The following is an 18,577-nucleotide window of genomic DNA, read 5'->3' as shown; positions in this document are numbered from 1 at the left end:
CATTAAAAATTTTCATTTGACAAACGAAAGCCCATTTGGCTTAAGGCGTCTCTACCCAAAAGCCAAACTGAAGTATTCATTACATAGGGCCTAATTTGCACACATCTATTCTCTTCGCCCTGTATACATACCGAAATCAGGTCTGTGCTAATTTTTGTCATCTGTATTCCTCCTACTCCAACGACAGGGGTGTCTAAATTCTCTAAAGGCCAGCTTTTTGGCCAATAGGATAATGGCACAATAGTAACATCTGCTCCCGTATCCAGTAATGTGTTGTACCCAACCATGTGTTCACCATTTGGATGTTGGAATACAACCGTCTGAGTGGGCTTTCCCTGTGAAAGCGGCACCGCCAGTCTTACCTCAGGTACTCCAGTGGATCCAAAACCACCGTCTCGACGCTTACGACTTCCTGCGAAAGGAACTTTAGCTCTGAAAGGAACTAATTGCGCTATTTTAGTTCCTTTAGGTATATGAACTGGTGGCTGCCAAACTTTAACCATTATTCCAATATTTCCTTCATAGTCTGCATCAATTACACCGGGGAGCACAAAAATACCCTGTCGAGAGGCCGATGACCGTCCTAAAAGCAAAGCGCTTAATCCATAGCCAAGGGGTCCATTAACGTTAGAGGAGATAATTGTTACCTCTGTGTTGTGGATGGTTACATCTACTGCTGTTTCCACATCCACTCCTGCGCTTCCTGCAGTGGCTGATCTGAGGCCATCCAGGCAGCTCTTGGTGTTGAAGGGCGTTTTTGTGTCATCGCGCTCGCCCTTTTTGCGCTCGTCAACCCGTTTCCCTTATGCATTGTTTGTCTGGCCACTCGAGAGCGGCACTCAGTGGCTCTATGGCCAAACTTGCCACATCTGTAACAATTACCGTGAAATCTGCCATTGGACCCAGATGGCCTGGCGGAGCTGTTTGTCCATACCAATGGTCTGGACCGACATTGATTTTTCACGTGTCCTATTTTTCCACAGTTAAAGCACTTTGGCCTCCGATCTCCTTTGTGGGCTTGAACTAAAGGTTTCAATGCTGTTGCCATTGCCTCAGCTAAATGTGCTGACGATCCTACCCTAGAGCAGGCTTCTATCATGTCGACCAAAGTTGCTGTCCGCGGGAGAGCCTGCAGGATCTTTTTGCAATCATGGTTAGCGTTAGCAACTGCTAAGTGTAACCCTATTTCCGCCTTGACTTCAGCCGACATGTTTGGTATATGATCCAGAGCTGCTCTTAGGCGGTCTAAGAAGGTCATGAAAGGCTCATTAGGTTTTTGAATAATAGTTGTATATGAGGGAACTGGCACCCCCATATCAGGAACAATCTTAAATGCCTGACGTGCCAGTGTCTGTGTTTGCTGCAAGATAGCTTCATGCAGTCGGGCTTGTACCTGAGGATCAGCGAATGCTCCTTTACCCAGCATCATGTCTGCTGTGACGACTCGCCGCGGATCTCCCTGTTGTAAGTCCATGTTTTCCACCACCGTCAGATCAACTCTTTTTTCCCATTCAGACTCCCATAATAATACCTGAGTGGGCTTCAGGAAAGTTTCTGCAAGCTTCCGGCAGTCAAATGGAGTCATTAACCCACTGGCAAAAATATGATCTAGTAATGTCTGAACGTATGGGTTGGACAAGCCATATTGCATTACTGCTTTCTGGCCTTCTCTTACCAATTTCCAATCTAAAGGTGCCCATTGTCGTTTTCTTTGTGCTGTTATTACTGGAAAGGCTTGCGGAATAAATTCGCCTTCGATTACCGCATCACGTATGAGGCCTCTCCATTTCTTAGCCGGATCATAATCATCTGGACGAGGATCTCTGAGTACCTGTGGGGATGAAACTTTAATCTTTGTTTTGGTTAATTCATTAATTCGTTCCAACAGCTGATTAGCTGTTGCTTTTGGTTTTTCTATCAGTTCCTCCAGCTGGGCCAAAGTGTGTTTCATATCTTCTCCATGTTGTATTAACTCTTCCTTTAATAATTGTCTTTCTTGATCTTCACTAGAAGTTGGGGGTGATGATGGCAGAGGAATACACTCAGGGATTGATGAGCTCAGGGGCAACGGCATATCATTTGTAAAACGTACCTTCCGTTCTCTGTTAGGTACTCCTTCAGGTATAGCAGAAGGGTGGGATGGGGCAGGATGGTGAAGGGTGGGTGGGAGGGGAGGAGAAGCAATGTGTGTATTCGGCTCCTGGAACGGTGCTCTAGGGGGTTCTGGGGGAGGTGGGCTCACATCCATGCTCTCCTCTTCCAGAGGTGGAGCCGAGGGTATTACAACATTATCCCCTCCGAAGAATCTCTGAGTATTTTCTTCTAGAGGTGGAGCCGATGGCACTATAAAGTCACCACCTCCAAAGAATCTTTTAGCATCCACTGGGAACGCAGATGGTGCAGCAGCTTCTGCTTTCATGGCAGCAGCGGCAGCACGCTCAGCTTCTAGCTGGTGTATAATGGATGATACCAATTTACACAAGCCAATAGCATTATTCAACATGTCTCCTAGCTTTTCCCAGTGTCCTTTTTCATATACTTCTTGGGGGGAAGCAAAGAGATCCACTTCCTGACCCCATCTTACAAGCCTTAGCAAAGGCTCTCTTTCATAATTGAATCCTTTTTCCGCAAGGATATGCTGGAGGGTGTCGATAGGACTTTCCTCTTTGCTTAGCATTTTTCCCATTATATCAGTTTGCTCAGATTACTTGCCTTTTCCAGCAGAAATCCAAGTGCTTTTCTGCCGAGGGTTCTTGATCCAACCGATTCAGCGAATCACGTCGGGGTCACCAAATGTTGTTGTTGTGAAGGCAATAACCACTCAAAGACGTAGAGGGTCTAAGTAATGCACGTGCAGAGACGTACAGGGGCAACGTAGTACAACCACCAGAGCTGACTCGAAGCCACCCTTCCTTTGCTAGCTACCTCCTTATATGCTGCTTCTGCCCATGAGATCACCCAGGGCCCAATTGATTAACTTGCAGCACCTGTTTCTGAAGTAGCATGCCAGCTGCATTAACTTATCCCTACCATCTTTATTCAAGCTGGCTGGTCCAAGCTACGTCTGTGCCTACACATGAGTGCTGAGAGAGCTGCTGATGTTATTGTTAAGCTGCTCCCCATCGTTTTTAAATGATTGTGGAGCACAGGTGAGGTGCCTGAGGACTGGAGGAAAGCCAATGTCACTCCAGTCTTCAAAAAGGGCAAGAAGCGGGACCTGATAAACTACAGGCCTGTCAGCCTCACCTCCATCCCTGGAAAGGTGATGGAACAACTCATCCTGGATGTTATCTCTAAACGCATGAAGGAAAAGATGGTTATCAGAGGAAGTCAACATGGATTCACCAATCCTGCTTGATCAACTTGATAGCTTTCTATGATGGCATGACAGGCTGGGCAGATAAGGGGAGAGCAGTGGATGTCATTTACTTAGCAAGGCTTTCATCACCACCTCTCATAACATCCTCATCAGAAAGCTCAGGCAGTGTGGCTTGGATGAGTGGACAGTGAGGTGGGTCAAGAGCTGGCTGAATGACAGAGCCCAGAGGGTGATGATCAGTGGCACAGAATTGAGTTGGAGGCCTGTGGCCAGTGGAATTCCACAGGGATTGAGTTTGGGGTCAGTCTTGTTCAACATCATCATCAATGACCTGGAGTCATGACCTGAGTATACCCTCAGCAAGTTTGCTGATGACACCAAACCGGGAGGACTGGCTGATTCCCCAGAAGGCTGTGCTGTGATTCAGCAGGATCTCAACTGGCTTGAGAGTTGGGCAGAGAGGAACCTCAACAAGGGCAAGTGCAAAGTTCAGCACCTGGAGAGGAACAACCCCATGCACCAGTACAGGCTGGGGATTGACCAGCTGGAGAGCAGCTCTGCAGAGAGAGACCTCGGAGTCCTGGTGGGCAGCAAACTAAACATGAGCCGGCAATGTGCCTTTGTGGCCAAGAAGGTCAATGGCATCCTGGGATGCATCAAGAAGTGTGGGCAGCAGCTAGAGGGAGGTTCTCCTTCAGCTCTGCCATGGTGAGGCCTCAACTGGAGTCCTGTGTCCAGTTCTGGGCTCCCCAGTTCACGAGAGACACGGAACTGCTGGAGAGAGTCCAAAAAAGGGCTACCAAGATGATCAGGGGACTGGAGCATCTTTCTTATAAGGGAAAGACCGTGAGACCTGGCACGCTTTAGCCTAGAAAAGAAAAGACTGAAGGGGGACCTTATTAACACAAGTACTTAAATTTTGGATGTCAGGAGGATGGGGCAACACTTTTTTCTGTGGTTCCCAGTGACAGGACAAGGGGTAATGGGCACAAACTGGAACACAGGAAGTTCTACTTGAATGTGAGGAGAAACTTGTGAGAGTCAGGGAGCTCTGGTACAGGCTGTCCAGGGACAGTGTAGAGTCTCCTTCTCTGGAGATTTTAAAATCCATTTGGCACATTCCTGTGTGACCTCATACGGAGGAACCTGCTTTAGCAGGGTGCTCGACTGGATGATCCCTAGAGTTCTCTTCCAACCCGGAGCATTCTGGGATTACTGAGTGCAGAACTGGGGCTGGAATTTTGGTAATAAAATAGTTGCAATGTTTAGTGGTAATACTGAAATCTAGAAGCACTATTCAGTACTGTGATTACAAACTATTCCACTCCTGTTGTGATAGTACGCTATACAAGACCACTGCTTTCCTTCCATTTTTAATTTACACAAATTTTTTGTAAATAGTGTGATCAGTTTTGCTTTCTGTCCTGTAATAAACTTTGGAATTTTTTTACTAGCTGAATATATTTTATGTTGTTGATCTACAAAAAATTAGTAAGTAGTGAACTGTAAGCTAGTAGCAGCGTTGCGTAAAACGGTAATTTATTGAAAAAATTTTAAAATACAACTCAAACCACAATAAAAATAATAACAAAAAGATGTTACTGCTGCTGCACCCTGAAATTGGGAAACCTTAAAGAAATCTGTGCCTTTTTCTTTCCTTTCTGGAGAGTGAAAGCACGTTCAGTGTGAAGTTACATAAAGTTGTCATACTGACATGCTGCCTCGCAAAAATAGAGGGAAAAACTTACTGAAGTCCTGTAGCACCCTCTAGTGGCGATCGACCATGTTTACACGTGACTTGAAGTTAGGCAACGTAGTTCAAACGCTGAATTCTGCCTCTCTTAAGAGACTCAGTTCTGCAAACTTCTGCATGTTGTTACAGTAAGGACTAACTTTTTTAATTCTGCCTCACTTAAAATAATGTAGAAGTATTTTTCTGTTTCGGTACTTTGAAAAAAGTTTGTTTGGGTTTGTAAAACCAATTGAAACATATACAGATGTCACTCAGTTGCTCCCAGATAATTTCTAGATGGCTGAGATAATGTTAACAGAGATGAAATACCTGTTCCAGAGCTGAACAATGTAGGGGGGAAAACGGGATTTTAACAATAAAAGAAGTTTCTTATGCTATACCAAAACAATGTTTTGGGAGACCTGAGAAGAAAACCTGATAAGGACAGTGTAGTACCTTAGAGGATGTGTGAGGCAGAAGAGGCATGACTTCTGGGAATAAAGCGTTATCTAAGTCTACTTGAGGCCAACAGCTACAATTTATTTTTTTCATAAATTATTTGTTAGGCATTCTGAGAGAGGCAAATTGTTCATCAAGCTGCTTTGTCTCTGACTGGAGTGAATGTTTCCTTCTAACTGCTAATGGATGTGAGTTCTACATTTGAAGAGCAATGTACCTAAATAATCTCAGAAAGCTTAATTTCTAAAAATGGGTCTGTCAAGTTGAGTATCCAAAATACAAGGACCTTGTGGAGAAAAAAAAAGTTCAGAGTTTTCTGGAGATGGTGGTATATAAATAATTTTTGCAGTCTATGCATATTTTTTCATGAACTTTTAGACTTTCTGTGCTTGAGGCGGAAAACAAGTAAAAAAAAAATCAATCTTTGCTTCTACTGTGTTTATTTTTGCAGGAGTGTTAAATATTGAGCTAATGCTTCAAAGTTGAATGAACTTGAACATATGATGAGTTTTGGGTTCCCTCTGTGCTGTTTTTTGGTGTCATGTGTGTGTCAAGTGCTTTCTTCCTGTGCTACTCTGGTGCAGTGTCAACTGCTCTCACAGTGAGTGAACACAGTTTTAAGTCAGGGTATAAGGGATTTTATGTTTTGGCTTCTACAGACAACATTGATTTCATTAAAAAAAATAATTCTGCGAGATCCATATTGGTTTGAGTTTGGGTTTTGAGTTTTGGTGGTTTTTTGTAATGAATACTTTAAATGTATGAATTCAAAGTTCCAGTGAGTCCTACAGTGGAGTAGCTTGTTTTCAGGTGATTGGAGTCCCAGTCAAGGCACTGTGAACAAAATAATGGAAGAAAATCTGAAGCAAATCTGATTTCTACTTTAAATTAATGCAGATCTGTGAGTTGTCTTCATTAAATCCTCTTGTAAAACTGAGTTACCTGGAAGAATCTTTGTCTTTACATGTTTATTTAATACTAATTTTTACCCCCTTTCAAAAGAAATTTAACAGAAGTTAATGATTTTTATGTTTATTTTCACACCTTAAAAAAAGCCCAAAACTTCAGTGATTTGTAAACTCTCTAACCTCATAATATGTTTTGCTATTCTGCAGGAACTGAATAGTGGAAATGTTGGTAGTTTGTGCTTAAAGACTTCTGCTGTTTCTCTGAAACTGTATCTGTCCCATCCAGTTTTGAGGGCATGTTGTTTTATGGGAACAGCATGTATCAGTAGCTGACAGTTACTTGTGTGTTAAGTACAGACATAGCTTTACCCAGAGAAACTGACTTTAGAAAGTGTTTGTTAAATTACTATTTGAAGCAGCACAGCAGTGAGATGGGGCTCTTCGAAATATTTTCAGCCTCACCAAAATGTGATAATGTCCCATGAAGTCAGAGAAGGGTCTGAATTAAACAAAATGAACTCCCCAAATCCCTTTGAATCGAAGTTTGACTGTGTTTTTCTACCTCTAAACCTGTTGGTGTGAAGCATTACTGTGAAAACTGGATATTTGAAAGCCTACCATCAAAAATACAGTGAGAAAACACACTCAGACTAAGGAGTATTTTTAGAAAACTTGTTCAGGCTTCATGATGTGTGCTTTATGTTTTTTGTGAGAATGAATAGATAGGGGGGAAAAAGCTGTTACAATTGAGCAAGGAGAAATAATTGGGGAATAAAATATATGACCTTTTATGACAAACACTAGAGTACCAAGTTGCTTGGGCTTTTTTCACCCTAGTCTGGAAGATGGAGCATTGTCTGGAAATGTAGGCTGCACAGAAAGCTGTTGTAGACAATAACAGACTGCTCTGTCTAAGGTGTTTTGCTTTACCATGCCTCATGGTGGTTAAGGGGAGTGTAGATGGGGAAGGGAAATGGTGCACTGAAGTATGAAAATGATCCTTGTAAAGTTGTTTTTGAGTTCTGAGGTCTAAAGGTGCTCAATTCAAATGAAAAGCTGTTTTTCCTTAATTTAACTGTGTTTTTTTATTGAAAGTGTGTGGACTTCAAGAAAATTAAGGCCTGGCCTGACATTGAAAAGGTCTTTTTTATTCCTGTCACTGCAGAACCATGGACTGACTTGCACAGATGTTGCTATGCTGACTCCATCCTGCTCCTCTGTGCTTTTGAGGGTTGCCTGCATCACCTTATTCCTCATCAATTTAGTAGTTGCACAGTTTTGCAGAAAATGCTTTATATTTTACTTATACAGCTTGCTGTCCTTCACTCATGTTCAAAATATGAGAGAGATATGGTGAGAGATTTGAGATGGCTGTGGAGGAGGTTGTGCAAGAAACTTTGGTGGTGTTAATAGGAATAGAAATAGTGTGAGATGGAGGCTTTGGAGAACAAAGTAGAAATCTTAGGGCACGTTTTGAATGTGCTGACTTAGTGGTGGTGGTGGTTTTGTTTTTCCTTGAAATTATTTTCAGTGGAATTAATTTTCCAGACTGCTTGACTATACAGTTGTACAAATGTCTGTGACAGCCCAAGGAAAAAGATTTGGCATAGGAATAAATGAGCTGGGGCAGAGGAGGACAGAGAACTGTGCAGCTCTCTGCAGCTGTACTGGCTTTGTTCTTCATGCAGTATTTATGATGGTGAAGACCTCTTATTCTTCTGCTATACCCCTGACAGCCGTTTCCATATAAAATACCTGTTAAAATATATTTTATATATTTTTAATACCTTGCTATTCTGAAGTATTTTGGAAGACATACAAGCAATTTTCTACAGATGGTATAGTACAGGCAAATAACTGCTACACAGAAGTGAATAATAGATTTTTTTTTCTATAATCTCAAAACTAGCTGGTTGTGTCCTCCCTGAGAGCAGATACTAAGATAGGTAGACTTTACCTTTGGTGTATGTCTTATAGTAGTAATTGTCATCTCTATGCAATCTTCTGCCTACCAGTGTTGTACTGGTCTCCTCTTTTACCAGGAGAGAGATTGAGAATCTACAAGTGATTCTCCATTTTGGGAGGAAAATGTAGTATGAGAACTGGAGAGATGTTGCCTGTCTGTATTCTCCAAGTTTCTGGGTATCTGTCTATCAGTTTCCCTCTTGTTTTCTGAGTTGTTTTTTTCTACAATGAAGCTATTGGTTTGGGTTTGTTTTTTGGTTTTGGTTTTGGTTTTTTTTTTCCCAAAACCAGATTCAGTGATGGAAAGTTTTCATTTTAAATCATCAGTGCTCCATATTGCAAAGAAGCAGAAGACTGATTGTTTCCAGGAGTCATTTAGTGTCTCTATTATTAATTAGTCATCTGAAAAATACAGATGTCTCAGAGAAATGAGAAGTGGCTCATCTTTGTCTTAAGAACAAATGTAAGCTTACAGAGTTTCAACAGATATCATAAATAATAATAAATGTTAATTACTCTGTTAGTAGAGATTGACGTAGGAGCAAAAAGAACTTTGTTCCAAAGTGATTTTAACTATTATGAGCTGCAGCAACTGGTAATTTGAGTGAGTTTTGTGTCTTTTGTGTGCTAAGAAAATGCGTTCTGTGTGAACACTGTGCAACTAGGGCTGCCAGTGCAAGAGTTAAAGAGGATGTGACTCCTTTCATCGAATCATACATATTAGACCTCACAGTATCCTTGGATGTGCTTACATTGCTACCTGAAAACCTGAATGCTCCCACGAAGGTGGTATAATCCGTCCTTTTAGTATTTTTCTGCACTTCACAACTTGACTATTGCAATTTTTTTAATGGTTTGTTTCATGTGGCAATTGAAGGAATTAGAGATTTTATTTTTTTTTTCCTCCTGTGCGTATGTCTGTGTGATGAAGCAGTACCTCCCGATGGTGTATTTCCACGGTAGGATTTCTCAGGGCTTTGATGTATCAGGGTGTTGCATCCCAGGTCATGCCTGTGAGCCTCAGCAGCTCCGTGGGGCCTGGGAGCGCAGCAGGACCCTGGAGAGCGCCTGCGGCGCGTGGGGCTGCGTGGCCCGGTCCCGAGGTGCAGGGGGCACTAGCCCTCGCTCCCTGCCATGCTCACAGGTTGTCATCACGTGCTCTGCTCATTGATGGATTGTGTCATATAACGCGTCTCTGGCGTGGACTGTTGTCCTGAGGCATGTTCACTACAGATGCAAAGTGAGTTTTTGTTCTCTTACCTCCATCTGAATCAACTTTTCAGTGAACTGAAGTTTGGTAGGTAAAGATATATAAAATACCAGTTATGCTAGCCAGTTGAATAGTACTTGATTATACATTTTATTCACTTGGCTAGCATAATGAAGTGCTACTTCTGAGCTCATAGACTTCAAAATCCTTTTTTAAAAAAATGTTTTTGAAAGGGAAGGAGCCTGCCAATTGATTATTTTATTTCTGTATTCCCTTTATTAAAAGTATTACTGTATGCTTAGAGGATTGTCTTGTAGTCCTTTTTTCCCTTCAAACTGAAGCTATTGGCAAGTTGGCATTGAGAGGCTTATGTGTGAGATTCAATAGATGTAGCTTGTTACTGTTTGACATAATTCTTGCTTGGTTGCTATGGATAAGAAAATATGACTTATTAAAACACAAACAATTTTGGTCATTTAAAAAAAAATCTTTCTTATTCATACTGGCTTTTATGGAACATACTTTAATCACTGTTTGTTTGAGTTTTTTTGTCAAAGAGTGTTTTCTTCTCTGTGTGTATACAGAATGCATTTCCAGGCTGGTTTTGCCAAACTCAGTACAGCTGCAAGTTGTTCTTTTTCCATCCTTTTTCCTGTGTGGTCTATGTTAATGTTTATTGCCCGACTGTAAAGAATTTGATCCTTGTCCCTTTTATTGCTAAAGGGAAGAACTATGTTGCTTGTGTTGGTTCATGTGCTTTATTGAAAATCTCTTAAAAAAATATCTTAAGAGGGTGTTCAGCCTTGGTTTGTGAGGGAGGGCTCCAACGAGATGGCCACACTGCTGTGGCAAGCTGTCTTTCTTGTGCTTGCATTCTCTTAAGTGTCTTTTGTCCCCTCATCCTAGCAGCTGTGGAAGTTGCTGGGCTGGATTCTGTTTGATCCTCCCAGGCTAACATTCTTTCACCAAAAGTATTCCTTGAAACATGAAAAATCTGTCAAAAACATCTCCAAACAGGGCAAGAAAAAACAATAATAGGGGAAAAGAAACCAACCTTATTTTTTGCAAGAACAGATAAATCTGAGTAATGCAAGACACACTTGGCAGCACAAAAAGAATTAAACAGTCTATACTGAGATGAAAATATGATGTTAAGCTGTAGAACAGTTGTACTTGAAGAAGACTTGCTGATAGGAGTATTGCTGAATGACTCATGAATCAAGACATACCCAAGAGGATTTGCAAATACTTCCTGGAAAGAGGCATAGGCTGCAAAATCATATTGCCCAGTGAAATAGCTTATTTGTAACAAAACCACTTAGGGTTTATTGTTGTGTTTTTTCTGAGTTCTGACTCTCTAGGTGCCTGCATACTGAGCAGATGTAATGTGGAAATTCTACTCTGTTTTTTCTCCACTTGGCTAACAGATGTTACCAAAGGGTGATGCCCTTGTTTTCCCTGTCATGCCTCAAAGCAGTCACCACGTTCTGAAGAGGTACCCCTGTTCTCTTTGTCAATGCTGTCCTGTTGTCAGTGTTTTTAAGTATGTTTTGTGCCTGGGAGACTTATGGATACAATTTCCCATGTTTATGGGATAATTCAGAGAAAATGATGTAGGCTAACATTGAGGTAAGTGATTTGCTATACATTCAAGTATTAGGACACTTCATGCTTTACTGGCATCTTGCAGGCCATAGTCAAATTTCTTCTTGAAAAGTTTTGGCAAAAGGGACTTTTCTAGGCAGGCAGAGTAATTTTGATTATCAAGTGATGTTAAAAAGAAAATTAAATATTCTTTGAGCTCTTTGCCTCAGGTTTGGCTATGCTTTACTGAACCACATTTAAAATTTAAAACAGATGTCATTTGTTATTATAATCTTTAAAATGCTCAGTGAAGATGTTGAACATAAAGTAATTTTAAACAGATGGTTTGAATTACGAAAGCCACTTCGGTGCAAGAGCAAGTAGAAATACTGTAGTTGCAGTTTCATTGTCTGGCAGAGCATGTTATGCCTCAGTAGAGAAAGAAAATGAAATTTTGGAAAGGAATAAAAGGGACTTTGTCATTATCCCACTTCCATGTATAATCATACCATGAATAGAAGTCAAGGTGAGGATTTGTGCCTGTGTTTAAGTAGTGTGTAAAGATAAGAGAGTTACTCTGAGACTGGCTGGTAAGTCTCTGGTATAAATTAATTTGTGCAGTCAATAGGTGTATGTGCTGTGACAGCAGGAATGATTTTATTGCATTTCTTGACTAGTCTAACTCTTTAAAAATGTAAATAAGTGAAAGAATAGCATAGGGACTAATAGTACCATCTTAGATGATATATAACTGCCATACCATGCAAAATACTGTCAGACCACACAACTTTCACTTTGCTCCCCTGCCCCAAGCAAAAGTATCATTCTTTATGTACAGACAAATTGTACAGTCACCACTTTGACAATTTAAATTATAAAATATACAATACTGTTTAGCTGAAAAATGTGTTAGTCATCCAGAAGCATAGCAGACATTCCTGTCTTTTTGTGTTAGAAAAAAAGCAACTTGCCAAGGCCACTAGTGCTTATTGAAAATGCATTTCCAATGGATTTTCTTCATCTTAACCAACAGACTTGACAGTATTAGTGAAGCATGGTCCCTCTAAAAGAAATAGCTAATGTATCTTGAGCTCCCTGTCTTGACACTTTATTATCCTTAAAAAAATATTCCTGCCAATGAGGCATATTCTATGTAGTGTTTTGTCTATATTTTATTGCATATGTGAAGAAAGAAAAATAGAAAAGGGAAGTGTCACATTTCTCATGAAGAACTATATTGTGTTGTGGTACCAGTACAGTTTTCTTTGCCTTATAAATAATGCTGAGAGATTATAGGTTCAGAAGAACGCAGCTTAGATGTAGATTACTTTGGGAAAATGTGGGCTGCATTTAATTATGTCAGGCTTCCTGTTAAGCGCTGAGGGAGCTGATCCAGCTTGGGGCTGTGGATGAAGCTTCGGTGACATGAGTCAAAAATAGATAAAATAAAGAAAGTCTTGTCAGCAAGTTATGGATCAACTTGAAAAGAGGGAAAAGTTCATGTGAAACAAACTGCCTGCTTCTTGTCTCTGATGTCTGTGCTTAGCTGCAGATTGCAGCTGTCCCCTGCCACTGTCATAGGGTGTTTTAGTTCCAGCTAATAGCAGGAATTCTTTGTATTGTTTTGATAGGTGTGAGTACAAAGAAAGAGGGAGTCTCTTCATCCCATCTGCCATGAGCCAGGAGCTGAACTTTCTCTCTGAAAAAAAACCCCACACCAACTAAAAAAACCTTTTTTTAATCTGTGTGAAGCGTTTTGTTCTGGAAAAGTAATTAATTGTGATCATGAGGTTCTCACTGCATTTTTTTTGTTTCATCTCTTAAAGAAAAATGTCCTCTGGTTCTGCCTTATCTCTCAGAATGATTGCATCCCTGCATCTGCTCACTCTCTTCTCTACTTGTGTACAACAACTAATAAAGTGAGAAGCTCTGAAATCTACTGAAGCCCCTGGCATAGCCTGGGCTGTGCTGGTTTTTGACTTGCTCTGTTCATGTGGACAAGTTGTATTTAACAGGCACTGAATAGCTTGGTGGACTTTAGTACTTTCCTGTTAAGGATCTGAAAAAGGTCCTTATTTAAGAATCCATGCTGGGTTTGTGGCATTGGCTCCAGATTGTTTGAAGAAAAGTACTTTACTGGGTAAATACTGGAGGTTGGACAGTATCATTATTGGCTCTGTATTTAGTTTAGGAGATGATGAGAGAAGGAGAAAAAAAAATCTCATTTTCAGTGAGATGTCAGCCAACTTGAGAGATGGGCAGAGAGGAACCTCAAGAGGTTCAACAAGGGCAAGTGCGGAGTCCTGCATCTGGGGAGGAACAACCCCATGCACCAGTACAGGCTGGAGGTGACCTGCTGGAGAGCAGCTCTGCAGAGAGAGACCTGGGAGTTCTGGTGGGCAGCAAACTAAACATGTGTCAGCAACGTGCCCTTGTGGCCAAGAAGGTAAATGGCATCCTGGCATGCATTAAGAAGAGTGTGGCCGACAATTCGAGGGAGGTTCTCCTCTGCTCTGCTCTGCCCTGGTAAGGCCTGATCTGAAATACTGTGTCCAGTTCTGGGCTCCCCGGTTCAAGAGTGATAAGGAACTTCTGGAGGGAGTCCAGTGGAGAGCTACCAAGATGATAGACTGGAACATCTCTCTGGCAAGGAAATGCTGTGGGACCTGGGGCTGTTTAGCCTGGTGAAGGACAAAGGAGGACTTGTTCAATGATTATAAACATCTAAAGGTCAGATGTCAAGAGGATGGGGCCTGTCTTTTTTATGTAGTACCCAGTGACAAGACAAGGGATGGAGCACAGGAAATTTCACTTAAACATGAGGAAAAACTTTTCTGTTCAAGTGAGGGAGCTCTGGCACAGGCTGTCCGGGGAATCTTCTTTCTGGATGTTTTCAAACCCACCTGGACATGTTTCTGTGTGACCTGATCGAGGTGAACCTGCAGGAGGCTGGAATGGATGATCTCTATAGCTCCCTTCTAACCCTGATCATTGTGTGATTCTGTGAAATATAGAAGGAAAAGAATAAATCTGAGCCTGGTACATAGTTTACTTGCTGATCTGCGTCTGTAGAGGAGGTGAATTGGCTGCCTGAACTGTTTCATAAAAAGCGGCGTGCTTGGATGCACAGTAAGAAATAGCATGTGGCAAGTAGGCTGAAACACGCTCTTCTTTTATCTACATGACTCGAAGCTTCTTTCTCTCCCCCTGATGTGATAAGCAATGACTTCATAGAACTAAGTAGAATAATGCAATTGGGATTTGGGCACAGGTCACGTTTTGCTCTTTGAAAATAAAGACTGTAGGAGGTACCGCATTAAGTCACTTGCTAGGGGATTGTCTGGGAAAATATCAGAGGACACAAAAATACTGAGATACCCTTTGCTCTAAGTTTCCATGACAAAGATGTAAGACGTATTTTGAAGTGACAGTTTGTTTATCTGTTTTTTGGATGATCAGACACCTGAGGGCAGAGACATTTTTGCATGAGTAATAAATACTTAGATCTGGCTCCTTGTCCTCCAAAGTGAAAAGGGCTATGTGTGTTTAATACATATCTATTTTTCTTCTGTTGACAGGCTGTTGCTTTTGCTTCTTCTTACAAGCTAATGCTTAATCCACTTTTTTTCTTTTTATCCTTGTTATTTCATCCTTTTAGCATGCTTTGCAAGGTTTATGCCTTGAACCATAAAGCACTAGGCTCTCCACAGAAATTTATTCATGATGACTCTTGTAACAGAAGGAGAAGGAGAAAACTAAGGGACTCTTTTTCCTTTAGGTGGTATCCTGTAGAATCTGTATGCCATTTTTATATCTTATGTGAGAAAATTTCATTTATTCTTCATGTAAGACACAGAGCAATAGGATTTAGATAAGCATGTTTCCTGTGGACAGTGCTTAGTGCTGCCTTCTCTGTGCCAAGAAGGTTTGAGGGATATTTGAGTACCCAAATTTTACTGGGTTAGCTGCCCTCTCCTTTTCCTGGCAAGACAAGCATACCAGAAGGCTGCTGATGCTTCCATTTGCAGCTCCTGATGCCAACAGGCCAGTCTGAACACCTGTGGGATCCCGTTCAGCCTCTGACTCACACATTGGACCTGCAGGTTCAGACTGGCTTTGAAACCACTCTGTCAAATGGTCATGCAAAAGCACAAAGGAGGAAAAAAAGCGGAGTGAAAGAGATCTCTGTATGGCAGAGGACTCAGGTGAGTGAAAATCTATGTGTTTTCAAATTTAGAGGTGCTGTCAACTAGTTCCAGCTATTCCTACACTGCACTGGTTCTGTTGAGGCTGTATTGACTGATAGGTAATGTCCCTCCTTGGACTTGCAGTCTGAGATCTTGCATTGCATCCTTGAGAACACAGATCAACTGATGATTTCACTCCTCTTGGAAATGGGTGGGGGAAAAAAAGGTGTAATGTATATCATAGGCAGAAAAATCCAAATGTCCCAGGAGATCTGCACCTATACTTTTCCACAAATCTTGTTTTTCCTAAATCTCCTTTTTCAAACTCATGAAGATTATGTCCAGATCTTATAAGGAAAAGGATATTTTCAAGACAAATATTTATCTTTCTATCTCCAAATTGATGGCCCCTAATGCAAGAGTGCAATGGAGGAGAGATGACCACAAGAGTACAATTTACACTTCAATTAAGAGATACTCATCTTTTTCTTCTGTTCATGCCACAAAACACTTGTAGTTGCAATCACACAATACAAACATTGCTTAACATGAATCCTCCTTTTCTATGGAAGTCCATCCACAAATCCCAGAGCTCCCTCTGTCTTTTACCTTCGCTTTCTTCCTTGATGGTTTGCCTTTTGTCATTGAGTGATCCATGGTAAATCAACGTTTAATAGTAGGGTTCCAGGGTATAAAAGGCTGCTCAAAGAAGAGATGAGTTTTTTTCTCTGTTGCCTTGACATGCATTAAGCTAATGATTCTTCATATCAAGTAGCTAGAAATGCATGGACAAAATTATCCTGTTCCACAGTGGAATGAAAGATGATAGCCCATCGTAGATTTAAGAAGTTTAAATACCTGCAAATGAGAATTCAAGTGACTTTGTAATTTCCAATTAGAGAAGAGGATTGTCCTCCAGGATGTATTTTAACACTTGAAATCCAAAAGTTTACAATTAAATGTTGACAGTGAAATGCTGGTGGTGTCAGCTCGATTGGCCCTAACTTAGATTGTAGCTCGGGTCACTACTTTGTCTCTCTTTCTGGGAGAGCTAAAGCAGTCTTTATTTCTCTTACTTGTGTAGGTGCAAACTGAAGACTTTTGAATAGTGCCTCTGGGTGCTGTTTTTATTTCTTTGGGTCCTTCAACACAGAGTCAAGCCTTGTCTTTCCCCTTAAGCAGCATGTCAGTTTGAAAGGACTAATATAAACAGTCATTATTTTCTGATAATGTCTCATTGCTCTGCTTTGTCAGGTCTCTCCCACCTGCCCCATTCAGCTGTTAGAGAAGAGAATCACTTCAAGAGATGCCATCCATGTACTTGCTTGCATTTCTTTCATCCTTGATAGTCAAATATGTGTCAATATTGCAGCCTGAGAAGCATGAGAGCGTGCTCCAAGCGGCATAGCATGTGTAGAAGAGCTGACAGAGGTAGGAACAGACTTATAGGAAGTTGAGTTCAAAAAAGCCTGGTCTTGTCTGTTTGTCCGGCAAGGGTAGAATGGGTGCTTTGGTTTGGAAGTCCTATAGAAACCCTGGCAGTGATAAAGAACTTCCTTTTCTGTTTAAAACCCCTTACTGGAAATGTTCTTCATGATTGTCTGAATGTCTGAAGAGGATGTATTTAACAAATCAGTGTCTTAAATGAACTTTAGGCACTTTGGGGACTGGTAATGACCATGTTTAGTTGTCACTTGATAAAGATGAAAAGGTGTAGAATGTCATGAGTGCCTCTCTAGAATTGCTGTTGACTGTGTTTAAACTTTACTCTTTAAGTTGGAGCCTTCTATAACAACAGATGAGTTCTTGTTTGCAAAACCTTGCCTAAAGGCTTAGTAGTTTGAAAGCAAGACTGCTGTTAGGAAAGGGTACCAGGTACCATTCTGGCATTCAGCTGAGATGCACTTAGGAGCTTTCCAAACACTTTATTCCTCTTGCAAAGTATTAGTAAGCTTGACAATGGGATGCTCTTTAACAGCGTTATGTCACAGTGACAAGGCACAAGGTCATGCATTAAAGGAGCAACATAAGCTAAGCTAGAGACAGCAGTGTCTATGAAGGCTGGAACAGTTGGATATGTTGTGCTCTGATGAATAGTCTAGTGTAATGTAGTCATACTGTGGTTAGAAAAGCAAATATCTATTTTTGCACTCCTGTAGATCGCTATAGTCTAAGATGCAATAAATTTGAATTCTGTTGATTGTACTGTTTTTGCTGCAACCTGGGGCTCAGGCCTGAGGAGAGTTAAAGGCAAAGAGTAATAGCTAGTTCTGAAAACAGATTAGGTTACTAATACTTGAATTAGAAGAATTTAGAATATGTTAAGCTATAGGATTGTAGCACTGGAAGTATACAAAATTAAGTATCTGATTGAAATAAGTACTTTGTGTAGTAGGGTGTTTATTCACATCAGTTTAAGGCATGAGTACTTTGGATTCTCTTATCAAATACATCAAAAGAAAAAGCCCTATGGAAAATAAACCAGATTTAATAAAATGAGGTCTGATGTTAAACTTAATGGTATTTCTGTCACTGGAGTTTCATGTATTTAAATTAATGTAGGAGCCCTGAGTACTTAAAAATATTTACAAATATTCCAAATCTCTTGGCATCTCATTTGTAGACATAGAAGCATGTAAGTTCCTGATTAATGAGAGGTTTTTGTTTGATCACTTAAGCGTGGCTGCTATGAGTCTCTTCAAAATGTTGTATTTGGTTATCTCAATCTTATGTGGCTTTGTCTCCAGACCTCCAAAACAAGAAGTTACTATAGTAATGTTTTTAATTAGGTTTGAAATGGTTGCATCTGTGTTTCAGTAGGGAAATTGAGTGGAATTGGAAATTATGGTTAAGTTACATACAGATCTGAATTTTCTTTGCAAGAACAAGTAATAATATCTAGTATCTTTAAATTTTTTTACTATGTAGGGTTTTTTTCTCTGATTTTCCTGTTCTTTTAAATTTCTTATTTTAAGAAACATCTTTCAGACTTCAGGTTATGTGGTAGTGAAGCCTTTTTCTTTATTTGATAAGAATAGTAGCCTTACTGTGTGGTGGCAGTATCTGTCCAGCTACTGGAATTGTGTCAATAACACGATAAACATGTATTGTTAATTAGAAGCACCAAATAGATTATGAAACAAAGAGTTTCTTTTCGAGAGAGGTGTCTATTTACATAGGTAATTGAATATCTGAACCTTCCAGGCTGTTAGG

The 18,577-nt window shown here is 40.7% G+C and overlaps 1 protein-coding gene across 7 annotated transcripts in view; it reads left to right on the top strand.

Moving 5' to 3' along the window:
• PIGN (phosphatidylinositol glycan anchor biosynthesis class N) overlaps positions 1–18,577 on the top strand; it is a 113,317-nt gene that overhangs the window by 4,612 nt on the left and 90,128 nt on the right. For 6 of the 7 annotated variants that reach the window (XM_061994870.1, XM_061994873.1, XM_061994871.1 and 3 more), the window contains exon 1: positions 15,295–15,382. The exons of the other annotated variant lie outside the window; for it this stretch is intronic. The gene's annotated coding sequence lies outside the window, so the exon portion shown is untranslated. Of the gene's footprint in view, positions 1–15,294; positions 15,383–18,577 lie in introns of those variants that run through there. 7 annotated transcript variants of the gene reach the window in all.

Source organism: Colius striatus, chromosome 4, assembly GCF_028858725.1.
Source record: "Colius striatus isolate bColStr4 chromosome 4, bColStr4.1.hap1, whole genome shotgun sequence".
Lineage (NCBI taxonomy): Eukaryota > Metazoa > Chordata > Aves > Coliiformes > Coliidae > Colius > Colius striatus.
Note: the sequence above shows the minus strand (reverse complement) of the source record. Positions and strands in the feature narration are given on the sequence as shown.